This window comes from Chlorocebus sabaeus, chromosome 9 (genome assembly GCF_047675955.1).
Source record: "Chlorocebus sabaeus isolate Y175 chromosome 9, mChlSab1.0.hap1, whole genome shotgun sequence".
Classification (NCBI taxonomy): domain Eukaryota; kingdom Metazoa; phylum Chordata; class Mammalia; order Primates; family Cercopithecidae; genus Chlorocebus; species Chlorocebus sabaeus.
This window is the reverse complement of record NC_132912.1, coordinates 33,280,437-33,306,997: the sequence shown is the minus strand read 5'-3', so window position 1 is coordinate 33,306,997 and position 26,561 is coordinate 33,280,437. Positions and strand designations below refer to the sequence as shown.

Sequence of the window (26,561 nt, the reverse complement as noted above, 5' to 3'; positions counted from 1 at the left end):
TCTTCTGCGACACCTTACAAATGCTATTATGACACCTATAATAACTTTCATGACAACATTCTAAAATAAAATGTAACTATTTCCACATCACACTCAGACCCATTTCCTCTGGGAAGTGCAGGCGCGGGCTCACCCAGCTGCCAGCAAGAACGCTCACTCACAAACAGGCAGTGCCCTCTGCTGGAGAGTCTATGAATCACACCCAAAGAAGAAAAGTATTGTTTTCCATTTCCGGGTATTTTGAAATAAAAACACCACAAAACAGCTCAACTATTTATCCTTAATATAGTCCCTTCAACCTGTTTGGCAAAACCACGTAAAAATCTTATGCTTTCAGCAGGCTTGCTCTAATGTGTAAATCAGTTCTAAATTGAGCTCAATCCTCCACAAACATTCTTTGTCTTTGTTACTATGTATGTATGATTTATAGTTCTCCCTCTGGGGAAACAAAATTAAGTTCTTTCACAATTCTTAGAAGAGAAATATGAAATATGGCTCTATGAAGTTATTTCAAAGATGATTTCCAACTAGGCCTAGGATCCTCATGCCATTAGCATAATATCTAAAATTTCCTCTGTTCTCAAATTCATTCTAATCTATGAAAGAAGATATTATTATGCATGAAGATGATAACAAATTACAGCCGGGTGCCGTGGCCCACGCCTGTAATCCCAGCATTTTGGGAGGCTGAGACAGGTGGACCACCTGAGGTCAGCAGTTCAAGACCAGCCTGACCAACATGGTGAAACCCCGTCTCTACTAAAAAACACAAAAATTAGCTGACTGTGGTGGCACATGCCTGTAGTCCCGGCTACTTGGGAGGCTGAGGTGGAAGGATTGCTTGAGGCCAGGAGACCAAGGCTGCAGTGAGCTGTAATTGCAACACTGCACTCCAGCCTCAGTAACAGAGAAAGACCCTGACAGACACATACACACACACACACACACACACACACACATACAGAGTGAAAGAGCAGCTACCTCGCAGAGTGTTATGAGAATCCATTCATGTGAAGCACCTAGCACATGGATTATACTCACTAAACAGTATGTCACATACAAACATATAGATAAAAGACATTCCCTTAATTTCTCTCCATAAAACCTTCCAAGATTCTATATTCAGGACAGAAGAAAATACCAGTCCCTCTGACTACCAGTCTCAGTCTTCCTGTTGTACAACTGAAGAAAGAACAAATGAGGCTACAGCAATGAAGGTGGAGTGCACCATGACACAGTGAGGCCCACAGCAACTGCACAGCACACCTGTCCCATCCTCGGGGCCCGGAGGCTGCAGCCATGAAACCTACTAAAGCAAAGGGTCTGGGCACCCTGCAAGGTTCTTTAAAATATTCTAATGCTCAGTGAAGCTGGAACTGAAAATCATCCACACCTTTTAAAAGGCATTTCTGGCTAGGCGCGGTGGCTCACACCTGTAACACCAGCAATGTGGGAGGCCGAGGCGGGCAGATCACCTGAGGTCAGGAGTTTGAAACCAGCCTGTCCAACATGGTGAAACCCCATCTCTACTAAAAATACAAAAATTAGCTAGGTGTGGTGGCATGCGCCTGTAATCCCAGCTACTCAGCAGGCTGAGGCACGAGAATCGCTTGAACCCAGGAGGTGGAGGTTGTAGTGAGCCAAGATCGCACCACTGCACTCCAGCCCAGGCAAAAGAGTAAGACTCCATCTCAAAAAAAAAAAAAAAAAAAAAAAAAAAAAAAAAAAAAAAAAAAAAAAAAAAGGCACTTTTAAGGAGGACAATTTGACACCACCTATTCAGATTTGAAATGCACACTCCCTTTGACCCAGCAATGCCATCGCCAGCTATATATTCTGTGGGATGTATTCAAACAAATTCACTGCAGTGTTGTGTTTTATGGGGGAAACAAGGGACAGGATGGAGGGAATGTGATATATTAATAAACATGTAATAATTTTCATCAAAAAAGGGTGGAATGGGTTTAGCACGTGCTCATCAAGAAACAAACTCAAATTATAAGCTAAATTTTCAAAGGAAAATTTCAGAAGAGTATACCTTAGTAGGTTTGTTTATACATTTACGATTTCCAGAACAATAAACACACAAAAGTATTTGTGATTAATTCTGGGGAGGGGGTGGGGGGGAGATGAAAAGCACTTCCAGTCTCTTCCCTACAGCCTTCTGTGATGTGACCTCCTTACCACGAACACACTTTATTTTATAATTAAAAGAACTCCGATAATGAACTCTTGCTTGAATTAAACACACATCCAAGGAGGCCAACAAGGAAATCACAGAGGCCAAAAATGCAAGCCAATTAAAATTAACCAGGTTCTCCCTCTCGGCACCTGCCTGCACCCTGAGCCGCCGGGGAAGCCTCAAGGAGGCTGGATGGGGGACTGGGGCTTGGCCTAGCTTTGCTTCTTCAGTAGAAAGGCACAGTCCCACCTGGGCTAACGTCTGCAAAGGGAGAACCTGAAAGTATCTGAGCCCTGCATTCTGGTGTTTGACTGAACAGTGGTCTTTACTGGCAGATTACATAATAGTAACAGGCACTGCGTGAAAAGTCTCAGGGCCTGGAGGAAGCCTCGGGGTGTGAATAAGAAACAGGAAGGCCATTCTGCACATGGCCCCAGTCCATCCAAGTCCTCGTGGCCCAGCACCCCCTCACCGATGGCCTCCGCAGTGAGGCCACACAGTTCTCCACACGGTGGAGCACACGGCTGGGTGAGCTGTGCCGCAGTTCATCAGCCCTGAGCCTGCCCCCATCTGTGAAACGGGCTGATGACCCACTGGCTGGGAGGCATGCGCCTCGTGGGAACAGCTCAGTAGGTGATGGCTGACAGACCATGGAACCCTGTCCTGCACGTTAAATACAGGTGCATGAGGTATCCAGAAGGGAGGGTGGAGGGGAGGGTACAAGGGTGGAGGTGGCAGAGAAGAAGGAGCACGGGGCCTCCCCACCAGCTGTGCCTGACTAGAAACTCCCTGGCTGTGAACAAGACTAAACTGTAATGAACACCTAAGGTCCCAGGGCTGAGGGGCAGCACTGGGATACTGTGCCCAGCGCCCACTGGGGGCACATCAGCCCCTGCGGACAGCACCCACTCACCTGGGGCCCCTTGCCCTGTAAGTACGGCCCCCGTCCACCCTGGGCCCACACCTGGGTACATGGGATCCCCACCCACCCAAAGCTCGTGGCCCCCATGCACAGTCCCTGCCTTCCTGAGCCTCCTGTCCTGCCTCGTACCCTCTGTCATCCCTTGCTGCTTCTGTACTCTCCACCTCCCTCACTCCACTCAATCCTTCCAACCACGTCAAAGGGCCCAAGCTGTCAGGAATCTTTCTAAAAACATTCTTTTGCTTTCTACACCCTCTCAAATGAAAGCCCGCCCTTGACCCTCTTCCCTGATCCCCAGCCCCGTCTGGCCCTGCCTCTCAGGGCCCAACTCCTCGCCTTCCACTCACTCTGCACCCCCACACCCTGGCTCTGCCCCGCCAGCCTGCTCTCCCTGAGACCCTGAGTCACTCCACCTGGCAGAGAACTTCCAGGTCCATTTCTCCTCCTCAGGCCTCTCCCGAGCCCCTAGTTTGATTACCTGCACAAATTGCAATTTGAATGCCACATGGCACCCCCACTCAGCATGCCCCAAATTTGCTTAGTGAATGCCCAAATGTCTTCCCCTTCTCTGTGGTACCCGTGATAAACCCTGAGGACAGCTACCTGGACAGCCCCCTCCCAATGATCCCCATGAGAGCCCTTCCAATCCACCTCCCTAAATAGCATCTCTCAAATCTGGCCACCTTGCCCTCCTTCCACTGCTGGTCAGCTACCCACACCTCCTGCCTAGACTACAGGGGCCTCTTACCTGGCTCCATCATCTACAGTGCAGCCAGATGACCTTATTAACGCTCAAGCCTGATCACTCTACAGCAGACTCCCTGCTCTGTGGCTTCCCATTGTCCTGATAACTGACTCGGAAAACTTCATATGCCCAGAAGGGCCTTTGCTGAAATGCTCCTCCAGAGAAAGCCGAAGACCCTACTCCACACATCCAGTGCTCTGTCCTGCCCTGCAGACTCTGTCACACTGATCTCCACCTGCGCCGGCACCATCAATCCCCCCACAACATAAAAATCACAAGCACAGAAGGCAGCTTGCTCAGGAACCTGGAATCAAATGGGTCCTGTGGTCACTCGGCGTCTGCTGGCTGGAGGGACAGAAGGCCCCATGGCTCTCACTGCCTCACCTGGAGCCTCCTCGCCTTGTGTCTAACTCTCCCTTTACGTGCTCTGTGGTACAACTTCAGCTCCTAACTGTGCGTCCTCGCTGCCTCAAGTTTACAGTGTGAGTGCCATCAGAGCAGGGCCTCTGTGTCCTCTGCCTCACGTCTCCTGCCACAGCACGTGAAAAGAACCGGCTCAACAAACCTCTGTCCAGTGAAAGTCAGACTATGTGCATTATAATAGTGCCTCTATGGCCAAAATACATCAAAGCATCAATTACAGAAACATAAAACAAATAACAGAATTGGCATCAAGGCCTTCTGTAATTCTGTTAGTGCTTTGTTATGTATAAATGTATTATCATAGGGAATTCCTTTAATTGAGAGCATTACACTTTAAAACAGCATCACTTCTCATGTAAATCTAACATAAAATTATAGGTCAGTTGTGGTAGCTCACACCTATCATCTAAGCAGTTTAAGAGGCAGAACTGGGGAGGACCATCTGAGACCAGGAGTTAAAGGTTGACCTGGGCAACACAGCAAGACTCCACCTCTAAAAAAATTAGAAAATTAACTGGGCATGGTGGTGTGCACCTGTAGTCCCAGCTACTTGGGACGCTGAGGTGGGAGAACTGCTTGAGCCCAGCAGGTGGAGGCTGCACTGAGCTATGACTGCACCACTGCACTCCACCCTGGGCAACAGAGCAAGACCCTGTCTCTAACTAAATAAATAAAAATAAAGAGAATTACAGAGCACACAAGAGTGGAAGATTCCATGGAGGGATGTGCATGTGCCTTCATGTGCACACACGTGTATGTGTGTGTTTTTCAGATTTTTAATTTACTGCTTGCATAAATTTTTCAGGCTGCAAAATACTACAAAGCTGTCCACCGTGACTGGATACTGAACTCTGAAACCAATACAACACAGAAGAGACAAGAAACAGAATTCAAAACCATCTATCCCTGCCTGCCCTTTGGGGCTTCTAGAGTCAAATCTGCCAGCAACACATCTTAGTGCCTAAGACTGCAACCCAGGGGAGACATCTGCCCTGCAGCTGGAAACCGATAAAACATACAGACGGACCCAAAGGGAACAAAGTCTTTACCCAGCTCAGTGGGACCTTTCCAAGCTTAATATTTTAAAACTGCTTCATACAAGCAGCAGCTAAATCCCAAGGGCCAGCCCCATGCTCCAACAGTTCTCTGAAATGCTGTGACATTAAGTGCAGGCTTATTCTCTGGTGCCACAGCACGGCTGGTGCTGGCTGACATGGCCCAGGGCAGCTGCAGAAGGGATTTGTGCTCAAGGTTTCAGGCACGTTAAACCCTTCAACCACTGCCAGTGCAGAGGGAACCCCAAAATTCTGAACTAGTGGCTTATTTCAAGAACAAATCTAGGGAATAAGGACAAAAGATATACCTTGACAGTCTGACTCTCATTTCTCAGGGTCATCACTTAAGGGATATAACAACTATGAAAAGCCTTTATGTTTGGGCACATCTTAGTGACTAATGGAGATTAGACCTCAATTTAGCACACACAGGTCTGCTAGGACAAAAGCATTCTCAGTAACAAAAACAGTGGAATTCAATTTCTCGTATAGTTTATGAGTTGTATGGAATTTAATTGCTGAATAACTAGTGGTAAAATTACATGTTTTATTTACTTATTTTAGAAATAGGGTCTTATTCTGTCGCCCAGGCTGGAGTACGATGATGCGATCCTAGCCCACTGCAGCCTTGAACTCCTGGGCTCAAGCAATCCTTCTGCATCCGCCTCCTGAATAGCTGGGACTACAGGCAACTGCCACCACACCCAGCTATTTTTTTATATTTTGTAGTGATGGGGGTCTCACTATGTTGCCCAGGCTGGTCTCAAACTCCTGGCCTCAAATTATCCTCTCGCCTTGGCCTTCCAAAGTGCTGGAATTACAGGTGTGAGTCATCGCACCCACCCAAGACTTATTTTACTTTATCTTTTTAATTTTTTTTTTTTTTTTTTTTTTTGAGACATAGTTTCACTCTGTCACTCAGACTAGAATGCAGTGACGTGATCTCGGCTCACTGCAACCTCTACCTCCTAGGTTCAAGAGATTCTCATGCCTCAGCCTCCCCAGTAGCTGGAATTACAGGCGCGTGCCACCACACCCAGCTAATTTTTGTATTATTAGTAGAGACCGGGTTTCATCATGTTGACCAGGCTGGTCTCGAACTCCTGACGTCAAGTGAGCCACCCGCCTCGGCCTCCCAAAGTGCTGGGATTACAAGTGTGAGCCACTGCACCCAGCCAAGACAACATATTTTAAATGAGCAAAATAAAGCCTGTACATTATGCTAAATTTACTTGTGGCACTGGATTATTTACCTAATTTTCCAAAACAGACATCTCTTACCATCTGACCAGCAGGCAGTATGGCTTAAAGAAAACAACATGAAATAAACCAAGATACGCAGATTCTAGAAGTCACTTTGGGGCTGTGGCTGGAAGCAACTAAGTATCTCTGTAGGTGCCTGTTCTCCCTGGGATATTAGGAAACCAAGTGTTTTAAAAAGTAGACATGTGAATGGAAAGGTTATCAGTTGATAAGCAGATTTTTAGAGCAAATTATTAAAACGTGTTACTATATCTGACATGTTCTAATTCTTCCCTGTTTTATTTTTAGATATCATTTTACTACTAAGAGTAAAACTCCAGGCTAAAATCCAAAATGGAAAAGAAAATCTCTTTAACTGATTAGCTCTTGGGAGAATCACCAGGACAACATAGAACCAGGATAAGAGTATACGTTGTAAGAACTAGGCCAGAACCCCCAAAACACAGCGAGACGCAGGAAACAGTCACAAAATAGCGCTCTTCACAAAACAGGCAAGTTAGAAATGACTGAATATATGGTTATCCTATCTAACTGCTCACAGTCAAAAAATACATTGTTTTACCTAAATAAAAACCATCGGTAGTGCCTCATTTTTGTTTTTGGATTAGTACAGATGAATGACTACAATTAGCTAAGCATTTTTTCGTAATCGTAATTAAGTCCAGGTACATGAAAAACAAACTCAACTCCCTGATGAATAATTTAGAAAACAATATACTTTATTACTGAAATTTTGCCCTAAAGCTTTCTCTGCTGTCCAAATAATTTCCCAACTGCATTTCAAATTAAAATCCTAAGTTTTCACCTCTCTCCCCTAGGGTGTTTTTCTGCATTACAACATATTTTAATATGTTTAAATGATAGCAATGCTATAAAGTGTTATTTCTCACTGAAAACAGATTAATATCACTTCATACCTCAGAGAACATAATAGTAATAAGGTAATAAAACAAAGCAGGATCATCACCACTAATAACCTGAGAGGGAAGTCCTGCTAGGACTTCATCTCTATCACGGAATATTCTGGTCCTTACTTAGATGGGAGCGTTTCCTGTATCACATCTCTAATAATTGCTCTTCGTGTGTGTGAGACAGGATCTCGCTCTGTCGCCCAGGCTGGAGTCCAATGGCACCATCACAGCTCACTGCAGCCACCACTTTCCTGCCCCAAGTGATTCTCCTTAGTAATTCTACCTTAGCCTCCCGTGTAGCTGGGCCCCACAGGTATATACCACCGCCCGCAGCTATTATTTTTCATTATCTTTCTTTCTTTTTTTTTTTTTTTTTTTGTAGGCTGACAGGGTCTCCCTATATTGCCCAGGCTTGCATGTACTTTTATATACTTACTGTCTTGCTCCCCAAATTTCCATATACCTCTGATGGTCTCATAACATGTCTGACATCAGAACCATACAACTCCCACTTGGGTATTTATTTTTTGGAAATGTGAACATATTTGCTTGTATTTCAGCAAAGAGCTTTATCAACTACTCATTCATTCTGACTGCATAGTATGCTTAAAAAGGGAGGGAGGGAGGGAGGGAGGGAGGGAGGGATGGACGGATAAAATAAGGAAGAAGGTTTTTTACACCTGGAACTTCAGCTTGTCTGTAGTTAACCAGAATCATGTTTTGAAGATCCATCCATTACTCATCCCTTCCTGTGAATAACCTCACAATGTTCACTGTTTATTATAAACCACAAGTCATCAGCTGGAGTCTAAGCCCATGAGGGCAGGGGCTTTGTCTCCATTCGCTACGCAGCCCAGCATCTGGAAGAGCACATCGCACACAGTACTACGCCCTCACTGAAGGGAGGAGTGGATGAGTTAAACAAGGTCACTTCGAAGTGTCTGTTTTGCACGGGTTTAGCAAAGCCAGCAGTCCTACTGATAAGACTCCACAAATTTAAAGTTGTTCTGTATTCTAACACATAAATAGTACCAGGGCAGTAACAATGAAAACGTTAAAGACTTTTCAAGCCCACAGAAATTACAAAAAATCTGTCAGAGTTTATATTCCAAAAAGTTCTTTTTTTCTATTTTTTTCTCTTTTAAGCTTTCTTGGGCTTTTGACTGCACTTTTCTTGACACAGTCAATGCACCACACTTAACATGTAGCTCTTTTTTGCTATTATGTGCATCATAACTTCAATTGTAGTTCTAATTATCTTTTAGCTAAAATGCAAGCAAACATAAAGCTTCCCTTTCTATCTTCTAATCCATATTAGTAGTTGCTAAGTCCTATTTGAGAGAAATCGTAGGGTAAATAGGATAAGTCAGTTTTTGCAAATATTCAACCAAGAAATGATAAATATATTTGGAAGCCTAGCTTTGTACTGTTTGAAGCTAGCAGCTGGGAGTAGGGATATTTAAGTGCTGCTTCCTGGGCCTAAATTAAAACCTCAGAGAATGGGATCAAAGAGGAGAGTGCAGTGAGACCCCCGACGTTTCATTATTCTTCTCTGTACATGTGGATATGTACCAATTCTAGACAGGAGTTCAACATACAAATAATATCTGAAGTACTCAGGAATCGGTTTATAAATAGAAATATCTTCTTCATCCCGGGATCGCCATGTGGCCTGCACATGAGTCTGAGGACTGCATTTGATTTATACCAACAGACTCAACCCTTAAAATGTGTATGTGAACCCCAGATGAAAACCTGCAACACCCAGTTGAGCTGCAGAGCAACTGTAATAAATGCAATAATGTTAAGTCAGCTTCAAAGACATTCTTCAAAGAAACTCCAAAAACGTTCATGAATGTTTTATGGTTATTTTTAATATTGATGTATTTCATCTTAAAACCAATGCCAAGAGCTGCCGTGAATGGCTCATCTTTTCATGCTGGTGTTTTGCTTGGAGTCTCTGAGAAGACCAAACATTACTTCACAACACTGCAAGATCTAAACCAGTGGCCCCCAACTTTTTTCTGACAACAAGGACCAGTTTCACTTAAGACAATTTTTCCACGAATGGGGGCCTGGGAGGATGGTTTCAGGATGAAACCATTTGGCCTCTGCCTCAGATCATTAGGCATTAGTTAGATTCTCAGAAGGGGCGTGCAACCTAGATCCCTCACACACAGTTCCGCTAACACCGATGCTGACCTGACAGGCGGCGGAGCTCAGTCGGTAATGCTCGCTCCCCCTGCTCACCTCCTGCTGTGTGGCCTGGTTCCTAACAGGCCATGGACCAGTACCAGACAGTGGTCTGCGGGTTGGGGATCCCTGATCTAAACAATACTACACAATGTGAAACTCTATGTCCTTGTATGTGACACTTTTAAGGAAGCCCAGCAATCTCAGAGAGCCAGTCACTTCACACGTCCTAGATGAACCAGGAGTCCTGCTGTTCTCTGGGGAATGGCCAGGATAAACTCACTATGGTCACTTACAAATGAATCCTCCAAACACGGGACACCATCATCATCAGTTTTAAATACAGCTGTGGAGCTACGTCTGCTGAGCATTAAATGAACCAAGTTTGGGAGATTCCTGAACTTTGATGGATTTATAGCCCCAAAAGTCACAGCTAACAGACGACTGCACAAGTAGCCTGTAAAGGCCAGGCATGACAGGAGCATACAGAGACATGCATCGGTAATGCCAGGGGCACACTCATTCTGAGAAATGCATGGCCTGGGTGAAGGGCTCACATCTGTAATCTCAGCACTTCGCAAGCCAAGGAAGGAGGATTATTTCAGCTCAGGAGTTTGAGATTGGCCTGGGCAACACAGCAAGGCCTTATCTCCATAATTAATTAAGGTAAAAGAGAAATGTGTGATTCAGGGATTTCATAGTTGTGCCATCATGCTAGAGTGCACTTACACAGACCTAGAGGGTAGAGCCTCCCACACATCTAGGCTACGTGGGATAGCCTCTTGCTCCCAGGCTACAAACCTGTACAACATGTTATTGTCCTGAATACTGTAGGCAACTGGAACACAACGGTAAGTACTTGTGCAACCAAACACAGACACAGTACAGTAAAACATACGGTATAAAGGGTGAATGATAGTATGCCCATACAGGGCACTCACCATGAATGGAGCTTGCGGGACTGGAAGTTGCCCTGGGTGGGTGAGTGGGTGGTGAGTGAGTGTCGAGGCCTAGGGCATGAGTGTACGCCACTGTAGTCTTTAGAAACACGGCAGCTTAGGCTACACTACATTTTCTAAAAATTCTTTCTTCCACAATAAATTAACCTTAGATTACTGTAACTTTTTTGCTTTATAAACTTAATTTTTTCAACTTTTTGACTCATAACATTTGGCTTACACACACATTGGAAACTGTACACAAATATTTCCTTTCTATCCTTATCCTATAAATTCTTTTCTATTTTTAAATTATGGTTTTTCACTTTTTAAACATTGTTGTGAAAAACTAAAACACACACACACACACACACACATTAGCCTAGGCCTACACAGGGTCAGGATCATCAACATCACTGTCTTCCACCAGCACCTCTGTCCCACTGGAAGGGCTTCAGAGGTGACAGCACATGTGGAGTTGCCGTCTTCTGGAGACCTTGTGAAGGCCCTGCCTGAAGCTGTTTCACAACGGGCTTTTTTTTAAAGAAGGACAACTCTCTAAAATAACAATTAAAAGTATAGTAAATACATAAGCCAGTAACAGAGTCAGTCACAGATTGTCATGATCAAGTACTAGGCACTGTGCATAACTGTATGTGCTAGACGTTTATACAACCACAGCACAGTAGGTTTGTTCACAGCAGCAGCATCACCACAGACACCTGAGGAATGTGCTGCACTTCCATGCTACGACGTCACTAGGCGATAGGAATTTCTCAGTTCCATTATAACCTGATGGGACCATCGTGGTTTACGCAGTCCATCACTGACTGACATGCTTTTATGCCGCACGTGACTGTATTTGTATTTGCATGTGAACTGCTAAGCCAAAGAGAGCACGTGCATCTTGTGGGGTGATGAACAGTGTGTGCAGTGAGACCTGTGTGCCTGGGCAGGAGGAGAACTCTAAAGAGGAAGGGGATTTTTTTTTTTTTAAGTTGCTTCGATGAATAGAGAAAGCCAGACAAAAACTGAGTCTTGAGGATTGCTCTCAGAAACTGTCTTCATAACCAATTCACGCATTAAGGTACATGTTGCCAGCACTTAGGTCAGAAAGCACAAAAGAACACTAAAATGAAAAACCAAAAAGTGCAAAAAGCAGCACACCGAAGCTGGGCATGGTGGCGCACACCTGTAATCCCGCACTTTGGGAGGCCAAGGTGGCCGGATCACCTGAGGTCAGGAGTTCAAGACCAGCCTGACCAACATGGAGAAATCTCGTCAATACGAAAAATACAAAATTAGCTGGGCATGGTGGCACATAGCTGTAATCTCAGCTACTTGGGAGGCTGAGGCAGGAGAATCACTTGAACCCGGGAGACAGAGGTTGCGGTGAGCCAAGATTGTGCCATTGCACTCCGGCCTGGGCAATGAGAACAACACTCTGTCTCAAAAAAAAGAAGAAAAAAAAAAAAAGCACACTCGCTCACACTCTGGATGCACTCGACCTTATGGTGGCAAAGGAAGCACAGTCGCACACAGCCGAGGGTGTGAGGAATTATGTGTTCCCAGCCTCACTTTCACAAAATTACACGGTCCCAGCATCACTTTCACAAAAATTAGATTTTTGCTCCAAATGGCAAAGATCAATATAGTCAAAGACTTTCCACATCTTCTTTTGTTGTTCTAAGAATGACACACACATCCTCTTAAGACTAGTCTTTCTCTCACATACTGAGCACTCACAATCTCTTGATACTCCCCTCTAAAGGGCATGTCACCAGCTTTCTCTGTGCAGAGGAAGAAGCCTGTATATAAAGAAGAGAAAGTGGGAAAGAGACTTACACCAGGAATTGGTGAAGCCCCTTCCCTGCCCACCAGCCAGACGTGGGTGTTCCCTAGACAGAGACTACTGCTCTGGGCAGAAAGTGTGGACGATGAAGCCAAGGACTGCATTTTCTATAGCCAACCGCGGTCCCTGAAGAGGGGCCTGCAGCGAAGATGAAAACCACAAGCATTGCTGACAGATCCACAAAGGCCAGGCCGTGCTGGTTGTTTTTTCATAAACGACGACAATATTGTACACTGGTAAGAGACCCGGGCTTTGCAAAAACTGCATCATATTAGTTACTTAGACCCTTTCATCATGGATAACAAGGAATTTTCTTTTTTTCGTAGAACAAAGTGGACAAATCTGGCCACTTCTGCTCATGCTTTAGATTTCGACACAATTATTTTTTCCTAAGAAAGCTGTAAGTGAAATTCCCTTATTCCAGTTGCACCATACAATCACCCTCCTGGTAAATTTCATACTTTGGAGTGCAGTCACTTCATTGATTAATGACTGGCCCCTAAGAAGTTCCAAGAAGCAGGCACAGTATCTGTTCTCGCTTAACAAGCAATCCCCACTGTCAGTCGCAGCGTCTGACCCACACGGCCAGCATTTTTCCCTCTGGGTTCTCATTGAGCTCCCAAGCAAGCTGGCTGCAAGTTACTGTTGTTAGAGACATGGTCTCACTATGCTTCCCATGCTACATTTGAACTCCTGGGCTCAAGTGATTTTCCCACCTCAACCTTCTGAGCAGATGGGACAAGAAGCATGCGCCACTGCACCACGCTTGCTGGCTGAAACTGTGTAAACAGTAGCCTCTCTCTGTGTGTGATTTTGGGACAGGTGGACTACTTTGCTGGTCCACTACCAGCCATCAAGAAGTATGTCAAGGAGCAAGGATAGAGGCTATTGGCTAAGATGAAAAGAATAATGGCCCAAGAAGCTTTCACATATGGGTGTGATAGGGAGGGGGTCTTACTTTCTTAGGCAAGTCAAATTTCACTTTCTTCCCAAGGTAACCACCAGAACCCAGAAGACAGGGAATGCGCCTAGTTTGAGAAGTTTGCTGAAGGACCACACGGATGGTGAAGTCAGCAGGGTAGAGACATGATAGAAATGAGACTCCAAGACAATCAATATTCTTCAAGTAACAGACAATAGCATAGATATGGGTGGATCAGCCTCACATAAAAACAGTGCCCTACTGAAATGCACGCTGTTTGGGGAAGGGATGGTATCTCACTCACACTTAACAAGATGACTGCCCTCTCACAGTGTGCTGATGATTTCCCTAGAAGATTCCATATGGAAAAAACAGGCAGGCACATATATTCTAGAAAATAAAAATACATTAGTGCAAGGCAGACTGCAACCATAACTAACAACTATGTGAATTCTTTAGTTATAAGAAGGAGCTTATATATAAAGTTAACAGTGCGTAGTGGGTTAGGTTTTGGCTGTTATATAAAAAGTTGCATTTCAAATAAACAATGAGTACCTAAGGCAAATGGACCGATGAGCCCGGGGGACATTTAAACAGAAGTGCTCATTTTAATGACAAAACTTAGAGTTCTAAAGGAAGTGAGGGGGCACAGACCAGCCAAAAAAAATCACAAGCTTAAGAGAAGAAAGTGTGACATGTGTTAGCATGGATCACTTTTAAGGATGGGAAAGGTTTGGAGGGTCTTATATAAGTGATAGTAATCAGAAAAATTGTATTTTGGGCTATTTCAAGGACTGTATTCTTTAGAGGGAAGCAAATTATGTTCAAACATTTTAAAAAAAGATAATATTTGAGAGTAGAACCCACTGAGGAAAAAAAGCCCGTTTCCGATACTAAAATGTGCAACATATGATGTCCTTCTAGAGCCCTTCACCCACATCATGCTCTCTTAGCCACCAAGGAAGAATCCCACTGGCTTCTTCCCTCACATCCAATAATACTCTTTCCTCAGTCCCTCAACAGAAACAGGTTAGTCATGTTTAAGGACTGAAAAGTCACACATCTTCACCTTTGCCCTTGTTTTGACAAACTTTCTCTTCTCTAAAGAAAAATGAAGGCCGGGCGCGGTGGCTCAAGCCTGTAATCCCAGCACTTTGGGAGGCCAAGACGGGCGGATCACGAGGTCAGGAGATCAAGACCATCCTGGCTAACACGGTGAAACCCCGTCTCTTCTAAAAAATACAAAAAACTACCCGGGCGAGGTGGCGGGCGCCTGTAGTCCCAGCTACTCCAGAGGCTGAGGCAGGAGAATGGCGTAAACCCGGGAGGCGGAGCTTGCAGTGAGCTGAGATCTGGCCACTGCACTCCAGCCCGGGTGACAAAGCGAGACTCCATCTCAAAAAAAAAAAAAAGAAAAAAGAAAAAAGAAAAAAATGCTCCCACAAGGAACACAAGAACAGCATGTATAGCACGAGATACTACACGAGCCATGATGAAGAATCCAGGTTTGGAAGGTAAAGAGGAAAAGACTCAGACCAACATCACAATTTTATATAAAAATGCATTTGAAACTGCCAGGTGTGGTGGTGCACCTGTGGTTCCAGCTACACAAGAGGATGAGGCAGGAGGATCACCTGAGCCCAGGAGCTCAAGGATGCAGTGAGCTATGATCACACTTGTGAACAGCCACTGCACTCTAGCCTGGGCAACATAGCAAGACCTCATCTCCAAAAAAAAAAAAAAAAAAGAAAAAAATGCATACAAAGATGGGATTTCTGGCTTTGATCATTCCAGAAGACCCAGAGATAGCCTCAGCATGTCCACTGGCTTAGATTTTGCTCTTTTTGACTTAGATTACTTGGAGATGTGATTACAGGGCCGAAAGAGAAATTTTTGTACAGACACAAAATGTACAGACACACACACCCAATCATGGTAAGATGCATGCTTATACAGTGCTTCACATTAAGACAGAGACAAGTTAACAGAGCAATTCACACCTTGTCTTTATTAATTGCTTGAATATTAAACTGACAACCTTTATACAAATATGAATGTAATCCCATGGCTCTAATGGGGACTAGGTAGATAAACACATTTGGTGCCAGTAAAATTGCAAAAAAAAAAAAAGGTTCAAAGAACTATCGTAAACATTATTCCACTACTGGCTCCGGGGAAAGAATTTGCAAATACAAAAAATGGCAAGATTAATAGCTAACATGTATAAGGTGTTATCATATAACAAACAATGCTTTCACCATCACAACATCCCATGCAATTGGTACAACTGTTATCATGATTTTACAGATGTGCTAAAAGGTTAAGTAACTTGCCCAAGGTCACACAGCCAATAAACAGCAGGGCTGAACTTTAAACTGAAGCCAACAGAATCCAAACTCTCTGCTCTAGAATCCAAGCTGCACTGCCTGCCTTTCTATGGAAAAATATCTATAACTCTACGGAATAGCAGAAGTTCAACTGATGAAAAACAGAGTTCCAGTTTCCACAAAAACTCCTGCATTGCTAAGCTATATCAAATTACACACAAAAACCAATCACAATCTACTTCTTACTTCTCCATTTCCTACAACCCATTTGCCCTGCGATCACAAGATGCTCCAAGTTCACCTCTAATGTGGAGCTTGCAAGATCTTCCATTCTACAGTTCTTCCCACTGCACCATTCCACATGCACACTTTCCTTAATTCCGATCGATGCCCAAAACAATTCTGACCCCACCTTTTCTAACATTGCCATCGGTCCGTGACTGCACACACCTGTTACCAACTTTCCTCATCAACACTCCCACTGCCTTACAGTAAGAACCATTAAATTAGCACTTAAAAATTACCTTGTATTCTTGTCATGAAAGCAGACGGGCCCAGGACAAATCCTTTTTCTGAGCCCAACATTTCCACCCACCATTTGTTAAGCACATCAACAACTTTTATAGTAATACTTGCAATTCGAACCTTCTAAGGAAACAGCTACTCCCTTTATATAATATCATATGACTTTTATGTGCCTTAACATACTTGCTCTGCAATCTTACTTGTGTTATACTGACAATTTGAAGACGAGGTCTGTTCAAAGGAAAAATAAACTTAACACCCTATCAAACCATTACAAAATGGCGATCAAATTGTATGCAACATAAAGTTACATGTGAGTTTCTCTTCTAGGGCCCCCTATTTAGTGTTTTTCACAATGCATCTGTTTGTCTATAAATTGTTCTAGAATACTAGTTCACATTGATTTGTGTGTTTTATCTGTAACACACAATAGGCACTGCCCTAGCCTGTATTTCTCCTGATCATACAGGACTGTGGGTGTGTGTGAGAGGGAGAGATGTTCATGACATCACAACCAACCCTCGAGAAAAGGGCAGAATGCGGAGGAGCGTAAATTACTAGTGCATGATTCATACTCCAAAACTCAACTCTGATGTCTGGCTTTCAAGACCTTCCATTTTATGGCTCTTCCCAAGCTATTCTCTACCAACCCTGCAGAAGAGGGCAAAATGCAGAGGAGAGTAAAATAAGGGGATGAGAACACTGACGAATATAGCCATCGTGCCTTCTTCAAGAGCAGAAATAAAGTTACCTTACAAACTGTTTAACCAAGAGCCTGAAGGATGACAATACAAAGACTAGACACAAGGGGGAGCCAGTGGGTCCATCTTAAAAGTAACTGGAGACTAGGAAATTGGGCTTTTAAGAATTTTAAATTCCACAGACAAGCCACAAAATGGGAATGAATGAAGTCTAAGAGGAACAACAGATGCCATGAAGGAAAGCAGCAAAGAGCAGGAGACACGGAGATTTCTTGTTTTTAAATTCAGTTCTGAACTGAATTAAAAAACCAAAAGACTTGTAATCGTGTTCTTCAATGTGAACTTAAAAACAAATAACATTTGAGAAGGATGGCTTGGGAATGGCTCACTCACATATTAGCAAAATGTCAAAACTTTTTATGGTATACAAATTTGATGTTGAAGAAAAAAAAAAGCAAAGAGTAATTTTTAAAATTCCCTGCCTTTGTTAAATTTATTTAACACCACTGCCCCCATAAACCACAAAAATCGTAATGTTAATGGGCTCCTCTTAGCTTCTCCTGTATTGTATTCTATTTGTAACCTTCAAGATTAAAAAAAAACTTTCTGAAATGCATGTCGGTTCCAGATAAACTGACCTTAATTTCAGGAAGTGTTCTATGATAAATATATTGTCGGTAAAGGTTTTAAATATTGCTACTGAAGATGTAATTATAGATGCTCAAGTTTTCGTACTATTGAAGTACATTAATTAAAACTTGGCACAGTTGAAGGAAATCAGAGAACTTATGAAAAGAGGGTGACGTGCATTCATATCGAGGATAGCATAATTATTACTTTTGATAAAGATGTTCGGAAGAAGGCAAGAGCGCTGTGCCTGTAATAACTTTAATCATCGTTCAATACAAAAGAACCAATCCATCAAAATCCAAAGGGATTTGCTTATTGTTATGCTTTTAGAAAGCTCATCAGGTATTTCCAAATGCTTCCTAATGACAATAATTAAACATCTGGTAATGGTGACCTACTTGTGGCTGCTGAACTTCCTTGGATAGTCTTTTGCATTAATTATGTACATGCTGGGAACTGAGAGAGAATTTACATTATGAATAATAACTCAGGACCACAAGAGAAGTCAGAAACCAACAGGGGCAGCTCCCTGCTGTCCTCACTGCTATCTGTATTAAGGCCTTGTTAGCGCTCTTGTATTTGGGAACAGATGCTACATAAAAATTGCAAAAGCACCAAGCTAAGGCATGCATGCATCTTGATGTAAACATGTTGTGAGGAAACAGCCTTCTAATAAACATTCAACACTGTGCCTAAGGGGGGAAGAGGCAAGCTGTCACATTTTCTAAATTTTCTCTGTGTGGAATTATGACCTGATACAAAGTTTGACCCTAAACTTATCAGATAAGGCCCAGGTCTGTTGGCAATAGCATAAATAAGAAAAGCCAGATCACAGCTGGGCACGATGTCTGTAATTCCAGCACCTCTGGGAGGGCTGATTCATAAGTTTGAGATCAGTCTGGGCAACAGAGGAGACCCCACCTCTACAAAAAAAAAAAAAAAAAAGTCAGAAAAGCCAGATTGAGAACATGCACACTTTCAAACATTTCACAGTTCCTTAAATTTTGGGGTGAAATGGGAGAGAAAGGTAGGAACTGAGACAATGAAGTTTTTATTGGCCTGAAATTCATTTGGTGATAAAATAATTATTGTCAAAAAAAAAAAAAAAAAATGTCTACTTGGATCATTTGACAATCACCTGATAACCATTTAGTCTCATGATTTTAGTAATTAACACATCACTGCTACCTTTCTGCTTCTTGGCATTTTTTTTTTTGTTCCTTTTTGTTTTTTCTGTTTGTTTGTTTCTGTATTTGTTTTTGAGATGGAGTCTTGTTCTGTTGCCCAGACTGGAGTACAGTGGCACGATCTCGGCTCACTGTAACCTCCGCCTCAAGGGATTCTTGGTTCAAGTGATTCTCCTGTCTCAGCCTCCCGAGTAGCTGGGATTACAGGCACACACCACTACGCCTGGCTAATTTTTGTATTTTTAGTAGAGACATGGTTTTGCCATGTTGGCCAAGCTGGTCTCAAACTCTTGACCTCAAGTGATCCGCCTGCCTCGGCCTCCCAAAGTGCTGGGATTACAGGTGTGAGCCACCACGCCCGGCTGCTTCTCAGCTTTTTAAGAGACCAACAACATGAGTGGATTTATTCAAATGTTTTTTTAAAAATGTGTTTTATACCTTTTGGTAAAGATGTAAAAATAAGTACTAGTACTAATAACTAGATACTATTTTAAATTACAGTATTCCTTAGAATAAATTCAATTACCTGAATTCTGAATATCATTTAAAAAATGCCAAAAATAAGGTCAGGATCCAGTAAGGAAAACAAATCACAAAACAAATCCTTAATATAAGGAAGAAGGTAAACAGGTAACTGCAGCACACCTACCACCTACGGAGCTGAGAAAATTCAGTAATGAGAACTTACAAGCTTGAAAGTGGCACCAGGGGCAGATGGTACCCATCCTCTGAGGAGAAGACGCTGGGTGCTGAGGCTGAGGCTGAGGCATGAGGAGCTTAGCAGGACCTCCTGAAGCTGGGACCCTGCCCCACGTGGGCTGGTGCTGATTCCGTCAAGGGGGCCTAAAGATGTGGACAGGCGGGGGAAAAATCTGAAAACTAGAAGGAACTGCCAATTAATGACTACTGCTGGGCAATGCAGACAGGAACAGGAAGCAAATAGGGGACATGTCCCCCCTCCTACCTGCCAGGCTCCAGCTCCCTCTAAAGCTCCAGGAAGTAGCTGGCAAAGGAAACGTCTCCTCAAAAAGCAGAGCACAAATGGCTGAACTGCAGCTGGGAAATAACAACTTAATCCCGGTGCATTCTCACTGAGCCTCAATTTCCTCACCTATAAAATGGATAAAATACCACAGCCCATTCACAGAGTTCATCACATGTGTTAAAGTAAGTGCAGCACTTGGAACTGTGCATGTCACACAAGACATGCTAAATTTATATATATTATTTTCAAAGTGTTTTAGTGTCTACAATTTCACTGCTTAGAATTTACCTACAAATTCCATGTTCTTAGTGAAGAGAAACACAGTGCAAGAGCACACACAGCACTGGCTTGGTGCACACCCTCGGGAATCGGATCCTGAAAGGCAGACCCAGCACAAAGTGAGGAACCAGGAGACCTGCACCTCCCAAGAGGCTCTGCCTCCAACGAGCCTTGATACACAGGGAAAACCAACACCTGTCATCTGCCCTGAGTTTCTTCCACTAAATAACAGAGCAAGAGAAAACTATGTCTAAGGGGTTTTTTCCCCCAGTATTTAAAAATACATTACAAAAACTCTTTTCAGTTTTTTAATGATCTAATTTGCCAAACTTGCAAAAAAGTAGAGAGGATAATTTAATGAACTCCTATGTATCACTCACTCGGCTGCAGTAATTATTAATCTTCGCCAAAACTGTTTCATTGCTTCATTTTTTTAATTTTTGGCTGGAGTATTTTAAAGGAAGTGCCACTCACGTTGTAGCACCCAGAGGCCATTTCTTAATGGTTCATAGGATTATGCTAGATGATACATAATAACATGTAAATGAAGACATAATAGCATACAGGAATAAAGGTGTATTAATTCTTTTCCTTAAGGTATACATCTGGATCACTTTTTATTTTCCCCCCACTGTGAATCAATTTACATTTTTAATGTAAAAGGATGGTGAAAATGACTCCACTGAAAAAGCCACCAAGCTCCACTCAGGATAACGCTATCAATTTCTAATTCATACCACCTGACTCAATAAAGCCTTACTTCTCTTCTTCCTGTAGTGCAAGTTATTAGCTAGTTAGAACCTGTTTTACTAAGCCATGCCCTCTAGGTTATAAAACACAAACCCAAGGGCCTTCAATGATAGGTACTTTTATTTAAATTAGCACTATTGTTGCTTCCGAACATGCGTTTTCTTCCCTAGAAATAATCTATTCAAGGGTTATTTACATTAGCCACAAACTAGAATTAGCATCTTCATTTTCATAAAATGAATTTACGAAAAAGTACTCAGAAATCTCTCAGAATTTATTTAACTTTGTGGAAGGTAGAAAACCTATTAATTTAAAATGCGTATGTTTCCGCCAAATTTTCCCCTCTATTGTTGAAATAACCCATAACATCAATAACTCTAAGAAAACACAATGTAAACTGTAACCTAAAATACTAGCCAAACATAGCTACATATTACATGCAATTTTCCCCCCCCGCCTCTCCTTCCATTGCGTGTATTTCTCTCCCAACTCAAATTATTGGGAAGATAATTCTATAATTTGAAACTAATTTCTAAATATTTCCTTGATTTTAACTAAGGCTTATCATAGGACAGAAGTTTAGGTAACCACAAATAATATCTCGATAAATACTTACATTATCTATGTTTATTTTTCTCTAAACAGGGGCAATTTGAAAGTTAGAATAAAATTTTAGTACATAAAGAACATCTTTAACACAGGGGTATTTTCAAAGGAGCTTACACAAATATATGTCACTGTGCGCAGGGCTGCTGCACACACCTGGGTTTAAGGGAGCCTCGGAGGGCATGGCCATGTACACGGCAGCCCTCATCACACGGATGCTGAAATGCACAGCAAAACCGGGCAAATGGAGATGCATCTGAGAATAAAGTGTATGTGTCATCCGCTCACTGACCCGAATGCACACTAATGCACGTGTGAATAGACAACTCTCAGGGTTAGAAAGTAAGTTCAGCAACCACTAGGCATCCCTTGGCTGAAGCTGCCAATACCAGATTCCATCAGCACCAAACAGGATAGCAATTCCTGCACAGCAAGAATGCAAGGAACTAAGGCACAAAACAGAAGCTATGCTTGGCTGTTTCCAGACAAGGAAAAACTGGCTGTTTCCAGACAGTCAATTTTAAAAAATTTAATTATTTTAAAACATGACATGGAAATACTGTGTTTCATTACAATTTTTTAAATTTTTTTTTGGTTGTGTGCCAATTTATTCCTAATACTCAACACTACCACTGAGGAGCTGAAACTACTGACATAATGAAATAGTAACGTAAATAAGTGTTACTCTTTAAAAAAATTGAATTGACAACATTCGTTTCTTTTGCACATTAAATTCGCTTTTTACATGAGGCAGAAACACTCAGATTATGACTAATGGAACTGGTAGAGATAGTTTGAGGATTCTGTGTAACACAGAGGTTTTCAGCTTTTGACATAAGATAGCCCTTCAGAGCATCGTGGGAATCTCAGATAAAAACTCATTTTTAATTGAAGCTATAATCACTCTACTTGAGAAACAAGGAACAAAAAGATACATTTCTTATACCCAAGGTACTGACAAAGCTAACTCATCTATAATTAATAAAGGAACAGTTTATTATGAAACTAATACAGTTTCAAATATGCTAAAAGAAATGTACAAATAAAGTACCTCGGGACATTTACACAGTGCAAATGTCAAACTTTTGTATTGATCATGCCTGATTAGGGTCCCTTTTTTCCCCCAAATTTGATGAAAGAACATGAATTGGCTAACCACCGCTCTGATGGCCTGATGGAGTTAATCAATGCGAAGCAACTTGGTAGGAGAAAAACAGGGGCAAATCTATTTTCTACGGAGGTTAGAAAAAGCAAGTGAGAGCTATTAGTAGAGCCGAATGTTTCATTGCATAGAATAAAGGGGAAAGAAGCAAGAATGAACATGACCTATTTATTCATCTGCAGCAAAAACTGGGCCTGGCTATGGTTCATCCATCATCTGGCCTTCATCCAGATTCAATGGTCTACAATTAAAGAATCACAGAGATCAGAATTATTATCAAATCTTGGGCAAAACAGCTGTCAAAGGAGGGACCGCCCAGACAGTAAATGAGATAACAGAGAAAAGAGGCTCTGGCTTTCAGACAAGTCAGTGTAGAAGGTAGGGCATTTTATCCAATCAATGTTAGATAAAGGTTCCCAATCATGGAGTAGTGCAGCAGTCCAAGAAAGAGGCAGATTTCTAACCTGCAAGTCCCACTGGAAAGAAGATCCTGCAGCCAGATCCTGCACATAAGCAGCCTGGGGAGAGGGTCAAATTCTGTTCCTTTGACCTGCAGGCCTAACCGTGAGGGCTACTACCAGGCAGGGAGCTACTTAAGACAATTGCTCAGCTGACATCTCAGAGTTCCTAAAATGAACTTCTCATCCTTTCATCAATATTCCTCATTCTCAAAATGTTCCCTTTCCCCAACATCACTGATCATCAGAAAAATGCAAATCAAAACTATAATGAGATATCATCTCACCACAGTTAAAATGGCTTTTACCCAAAAGACAGGTAATAACAAATGCTAGCAAGGATGTGGAGAAAAAGGAAACTTCATACACTGTTGGTAGGAATGTAAATTAGTACAACCACAATAGAAAACAGTTTGGAGGTTCCTTAAAAACTAAAACTAGAGCTATCACATGATCCAGCAATCACACTGCTGGGTATATACTCCAAATAAAGGAAATCAGTACATCAAAGAGAGATCTGCACGCCTGTGTTCATTGCAGCACTATTCACAATAGCCAAGATTTGGAAGCAACCTAAGTTTCTGTCAATAGATGAATGAACTTCATACATATAGAAGAAACTTCATATATAATAAAGAAAATCCGGTACACACACACAATGGAGTTACTATTCAGCCATAAAAAAGAGTGAGATCAGCCAGGTGCGGTGGCTCGCACCTGTAATCCCAGCACTTTGGGAGGCAGAGGCAAGAGGATCACTTGAAGCCAGGAGTTCGAGACCAGCCAGGGCAACATGGTGAAACCCCATCTCTACTGAAAATACAAAAATTAGCCCAGTGTGGTAGTAGGTGCCTGTAATTCCAGCTACTCGGGAGGCTGAGGCAGGAGAATCCTTTGAATCTGGGAGGCCGAGGTTGCAGTGAGGCGAGATAGTGCCACTGCACTCCAGCCTGGGTGACAGTGAGAAACTGTCTCAGGACAAAAAAAAAAAAAAAATCAAACTGAAGATCATTATGTTAAGTGAAACAAGCCAGGCACAGAAAGACAAACATCGCATGTTCTCATTCATTTGTGGGAGCTAAAAATTAAAACAACTGAATTCATGGAAATAGAGAGTAGATGATAGTTAGCAGAGGCTGAGAAGGGTGTGGGGCTACGAGCAGGGGAGTGGAGTTAAAGAATACAAAAATATAGTTAGAAAGAATGAATAAGAACTAGTATTTGCTACCAGAGCAGGGTGACTATAGTCAACAATAATTTCATTGTACATTTAAAATAACTAAAAGAGGCCAGGTGCAGTGGCTCACGCCTATAATCCTAGCACTTTGGGAGGGCCGAGGCGGGCAGACTGTCTGAGCTCAGGAGTTCGCGACCAGCCTGGGCAACATGGCAAAGCCCCGTCTCTACTAAAAATACAAAAAAATAGCCAGGCGTAGTGGTGCATGCCTGTCATCTTGGCTACTCAGGAGGCTGAGACAGGAGAATTGCTTGAACTCGGGAGGTGGAGGTTGCAGTGAGTTGAGATCGCACCATTGCACTCCAGCCTGGGCAACAGAGCTTTGTAACACGAAGGATAAATGCTTGGGGCAGATAACCCATTTACTTTCATGTGATTATTAGCCATCACATGTCTGTACCAAAATATCTCTTATGTCCCATAAATATACACACCTAATATGTATCCACAAAAATTAAAAAATTTTTTTAAAAAGTTCCTTCTCTACTTCCAAGCATCTGATTTTAGACGAAGATGGAGTTGACAGGCCCACTGAACACAGGGGGATGGTGACCTATTTGTGCTTCAGAGGTTCCAGAAGTGTCAAACATTTTAAAGAAGCTGTGTCATTCTTCCATTCATCCACAAAACTTTTCATTTCCCCCTCAGTTTTTGTTATTCCCAAAGAATTCTTTAAAAGAAAAAACCAGAACATGTATTCCGTGACCAATTACTGAAATTCTGAAGACAAGCTGGAGGCTACAGTAGCTGGCCCTTGGGACTGGGTGCTGTCCTCCATGAAGCCCAGGCCTGAATCTGCAGTGTACAATGTTTAGGCGCCTCATTCGACCAGCCCTGGTGTTGCTTCATCTTTTTGCCTTGGTACTCCAGTTCTGCCTTCTCTTGGCTTAGTAGGCTGGGGCCTCAGGGCCACAGCAGCACAGGGAGTGTGTCCAGCTGCAATGCTTCCTTAAGGATGACACTCCCTTCCTCACCTCGCTTCTGCTGCCAAGACCAAAGAGACCAGAGGTGAAAGTTATTCTTTTTAATACATTTGGTTATGTCACTGTCTGAATCGATAGCAAAGGCAATCGGAAACCTTTTTCTTTTTTCTTTTTTTTTTTTGAGACAGAGTCTCACTCTGTTGCCCAGGCTGGAGTGCAGTAGCATGATCTCGGCTCACTGCAACCTCCGCCTCCCGGGTTCAAGCGATTCTCCCGCCTCAGCCTCCTGAGAAGCTGGGATTACGGGCGTGCACCGCCAGGCCCAGCTAATTTTTGTATTTTTAGTAGAGGCGGGGTTTCGCCATGTTGGTCAGGCTGGTCTCAAAATCCTGACCTTGTGATTCGTCCACCTCGGCCTCCCAAAGTGCTGGGATTACAGGTGTGAGCCACTGCGACTGTCTTTTTTTTTTTTTTTTTTTGACAGTGTCTCCCTCTGTTGCCCAGGCTGGAGCGCAGTGGTATGATCTCAGCTCACAGCATCCTTTGCCTCCCGGGTAGCTGGGATTACAGGCACGCACCACCACATCCAGCTAATTTTTATATTTTTAGTAGAGACGGGGTTTCACCATGTTGGCCAGGCTGGTCTTGAACTCCTGACCTTAGGTAATCCGCCCACCTTGGCCTCCCAAAGTGCTGAGATTACAGGCATGAGCCACTGTGCCTGGCCCAGAAAACTTTTTCTTAGTCAAATTGGCAATTGCTACAGTCTGTCATTTCAGAAAAGGCTGTGAAGAGGTGTGTGCCAGGCAGGTCTTAGTGTGGAGAACACTGAATCCCCTCCTCTGATTCACTTCTCTTCTATGATGGCTTACAGAGAATTGGCAGACAGTACAGAACTGCTTCCTGGTGGGTGGGTGTGGTATGCGTGTGAAAAGAGAGGGAGAGACAGGGAGGGAAAGAGAGGGTGAGAGGGAAGGGGATCCTACTGAATAGAGGCAACATAAGTAAAATCACAATTACAAATTTTTTTTTAAATAATAAAAAAAAAAAAATCTGCCTAACTTTTCGTGCCTAATACACTCAGTTCAAGTTAATAATAAAGATTTCCAGAATGTGTTTATTAAAATAGCAATTCAAATAAGGGGATAATCATACTAAAAAAGAAATTCTAAGGCCGGGCACAGTAGCTCATGCCTGTAATCCCAGCACTTTGGGAGGCCAAGGTGGGCAGATCACCTGAGGTCAGGAGTTCGAGACCAGCCTGACCAACACGGAGAAGCCACGTACCTACTGAAAAAAACAAACAAAAAAAGCCGGGAGTGGTGGCGCATGCCTGTAATCCCAGCTCCTCAGGAGGCTGAGGCAGGAGAATCACTTGAACCCGG

At 42.9% G+C, this 26,561-nt stretch overlaps 1 protein-coding gene across 22 annotated transcripts in view; it reads right to left on the bottom strand.

Annotated features, from left to right (window-relative positions):
- Positions 1-26,561, bottom strand: part of PARD3 (par-3 family cell polarity regulator) — a 714,326-nt gene that overhangs the window by 533,062 nt on the left and 154,703 nt on the right. The gene's annotated exons all lie outside the window — the stretch shown is intronic.